The sequence below is a fragment of the Achroia grisella genome, unplaced genomic scaffold (genome assembly GCF_030625045.1).
Source record: "Achroia grisella isolate CSIRO2021 unplaced genomic scaffold, CSIRO_AGI_Agris_v1 utg445, whole genome shotgun sequence".
In the NCBI taxonomy this organism is placed as follows: domain Eukaryota; kingdom Metazoa; phylum Arthropoda; class Insecta; order Lepidoptera; family Pyralidae; genus Achroia; species Achroia grisella.
In genome coordinates, this window is record NW_026712860.1 from 90,578 (window position 1) to 94,767 (window position 4,190).

Below are 4,190 nucleotides of genomic sequence, written 5' to 3' on the forward strand. Positions count from 1 at the left end.
TAAAAGAGAGAACGAATATACGATTATTATATTATAATATTTAGACGATTCACAAAGGTTACAATAGTACGAAAGTTAATATATGCTTACTAGTTCAAGTCCTTAATAAGTATCACAGTCACAACTATTATAAGTGGGATAATTATGTTACCTGTTTCTGGATCGTTATTAATTATATTTATTTTTAACGAAAAAAAATGATTACAATCGTAATTGGTTTAATATATACTAACATTGTCTAAATTGACTTGTAATTTGTTATAATAGCATTCCATAATAATACCCACTTAAAATCAACTCTGTTAGGCCAAAATTGCCATGATATAAATAGATATAATAGGTTGTTGTAATAATTGTATAATTTTACTAAAATAATTACATTTTTTATATGTTATAACGTCTTCATAAACTAATACGCATTTAGTTGATCAATTTAGTTCGAAATGTTCAAAACCTACCTTCACACTTTCACCTCATTTCTCGGTGACAGTGGTTCAGATTCATGCGTGTTCTGCCTACATGAACCCTATACTAAAGCACTATTTTGACTTTCTAGTTATTCAATGTTCAGTTTATAAAATATTCACAATCGAAAAATACTCTTCCTTCAGCAATCATAAAACAATCCGTTTTCGCTGCTTTTACCTAACGACTGTTATTGATTTTTTATCAGAGTTTTAAGCAGTCGGTTTCGGTAATATTTGGCTATTACTGGCTCGGTCCATTGATTCTATACATTTTTAATGACGGTCGCGGCTCCGAGGTTTCGGTTGGTGGTAAATTTAAACTGTGATCGATTAACGAGGCTAAAGTCATATAATAGGAAATACTGATGTCTCTAATTAATTTTAGGTCATGTTTCAAAACCTTACTAGAAGGACTGAAGAGAATGATTTTAATAAAGTAACTAGCCGTGATACGCAGCTAGAATAAAAAGGATTTTAATACCAAATTTAGTGTACACAAATAAAGAGATTTGTGACCTAATTTGGTATTAAGGTTATCTTTACTTGTGTACTAAATTTAATTATTTGGATCAGTCTCAATCTTAGATTGTTAAATTCCAGAATTTATACACTACTAAGAAACAATTTTCAACTGTATGGTACACCTTTTTCGTGGCATAATAGGAAGTAAAGTCTACTATATATTGTTACCTAGCTACACTACGAATAGCAGTAGACTTCTTTAAATATAAAAATCTACATTTTTGATTTGTATAGATAAATTTTTACCGAATTAAGTAACTATACCGAGTTAAATTAAACCAAAAGAAAGAGGTAAATATAATATACTTTAAAATAAAAAAAAAGTACTCTCATGGTTTGTCCGATTTTGTTCCCTTATAGGTAAAATTCCTTACAAATTATAGTCACCGTATCCGCATGTAGGTAGGGTTGCCATTCTTAAAATTCTTAGCCATATACACAGTAATAAAAAATCTGTTAAAAATATTTATCACCATTTATCATATAGTAATATTTTGACTTACCTTTTGAGTTTTCGGAGAATTACAACATTTTCATCCTGAAAATGATCTCATACCGACGGCAAAAAACTTGTACGAGGAGACTTGTACAGTTGGCATCCCTGCGTCAGACAGTGTAAAGTCTTTGTACAAATGTATCTCGAGCCATTGTTCGTATATTGGACTTCGTTACTTTCTTTTATCTGTGTCTTGCCTTAAAATATCATTGTTAAAACGTTTTCTTTTGTTTCACGTACGGAGGTAATTTATATATATATACATTTATGTATTAATTAATGAGTGGAATTTATTTATTTACTAAATCATCATTTAGTATTTGTATACTGTATTATATACTCTGTGCTATTATCTACAAAAAAATGGCTCCTTTTTAAGTAAAATAATCAATTCAACTTAGTTATTCTGAAAAAATATGAAAATAAATCGTCCATTTCCTTTAAATATAAAAAAGGCGCGTTCGTTTATTTTTATAATCCACGTTTAATTAATGCCTTTGGCTTTTCTTTCTGAATAAAATATTCGAAAGTTACCCCGGAGGCGGTCGGTGATGTTCCTCAATTCGGTTTAATTTATTCGATGGCGACGTTTTTCTCGAAGACAATCGATTTCTTGTTACAGGTTTTACGAGAGAACTCATTTGCGTTTTAATCCCGAAAAATGTTTGGGCTCTTTCGAGATTGGTATGTAAAGAGGTATTTTATCGCATTAACAATTTATCACCAAACTACCTGTTGTTCGCTAATACCTATACGGGGCACTGAATTCTGGCAATAATACGTTAATTACATTTGTTTATTTTCATTTCATTTTTAAACAAAAAGAAATATTTACCTCATATATTGCATTTAATTGATTCTATTAATGTTGTTCCCATATAAAAGCATGTATATAAAATTAATGATACAAATTATGTACATGGTGTATCTTCTGTTTTGTATATAACATATTCTTTGACAACATCTTGTACTTCAAATTTATTATGAGAAATCTGACAAAGCTCAATTAAAAAAAAATGTTTTTTTCTAATAAATTATATGTTAAGGTTGTATTTTATAAAAAAAATAGAGATCCTTATAATTATTGCACTCATGCAAAGCCGGGTGACTCAGTATTACGAAATTAGATGCCAATATGCAATAATATATATTTATACTCAATAATATAATTAATCGCTTGTAATACTGCTGCAAATGAGCATAAATGAGATCATTGTTACCAGCATGAATTACAAATATTTTCTATTCGTTTACAGCCAAAGAATTATAGTATTGTATTCGTATAATAGCTATTTATGACGTGTTCAAACGTATGCCAATCACACCTCCCTTTGGGACTGACGTTTTAATTTTATACCAATTGGAATATCAAGTCAATTCAATCATATAGCTATTGAATTAAGGTTCTATTTAAAGTAAACTTGATAATCTAAACAAATCATATACAAATATCGAGTCCATAGAGAAAATTAAAATATGTATACCTTTATTAAGCATAGTCACTACCAATCAGTAGCGTAGATTATTGAATTTAGAAACTTGGTCGATTAATTCACACTACCCGGAAATACACAAACCTTATCAGTAATTAAAAAAAATCGTCCTAGTTGATTGCCACGTTTAGAAACACATAAACTAAATATAAATTTTCAATATCATCATCATCATCATCAGCCCAGTTCATTGCTGGACAAAGGCCTTTTAAGGCATGCCACTTGTCATAATCATTAGCATTCTTGCCCAATCTTTAACCGCAACCCTACGTACCTCCTAGCTGTGGGGCGTCGTCGACGCTAAGTTTGCCAATCCGCGGCCTCTACTCTAGAATTCGAATACACAACAAATTTTCTATGAAAAATATGGGTTACTTTTATAACGCGATTATTCACTAGGAGAGAGAGATAACAATACCACGCCAAAACAGTTAGCGCAAGGTGGAACACCATTTCATTATCATCCATAAAAAAAATAGGGCCATAGTTCCTGTTACGTACAATCCCCTCCCCCTGGCTTATGGTGTTAATACATATTGTCGTATTAATCACTTAGTCCATGACATCTACACTGTTGAAGTTTAGCAGTTGCGTAATAAGTCACGTACTCTCAGTGAAAATCGAATTCCTTAACACACGTGTATATAAAGTACAGTCGATTTCATTAATTAATAAATTTTTCATAAACTAAATATTACGTGTGAGCACGACGCACATTTTAATGTTTTTAATTATATTTTATTGTATATTAAAAAACTGCTTTATTATTGTTTTTATATATTTGTCGTCATTGACTCATTTTAGTCTTTACTAAAAAACCGACCGAGTTTTCATAAAAAAATATGTAGAAAGTATACAAACTATTTTACCGAATGTGCCCTACATTCGGTAAAAATATTTATGAATAGAGGGTGCGATATAAAATTTAAATTATTACAGTGTGGGCACTCCCATACTGAAGAAATTTACATGATGTTTCTCCAAACACTCTCCTATCTGGGATTTAAAACACCTGTCCGAATCACTGACCTACTGTATGTGGTTACGATATAATTGATTTTAATATTTAACACTGTGCTGCCGCCCCTAATATGTGTAGCCAACTGTACCCACCTCACTTTCTTAATTAATTCGACCAAGTTCGAGCCAAGGCCCGCACTACTTCTTGTGTGACCTCGCACGCGTTTCCCTCGGCGATTCTAATTTAATATA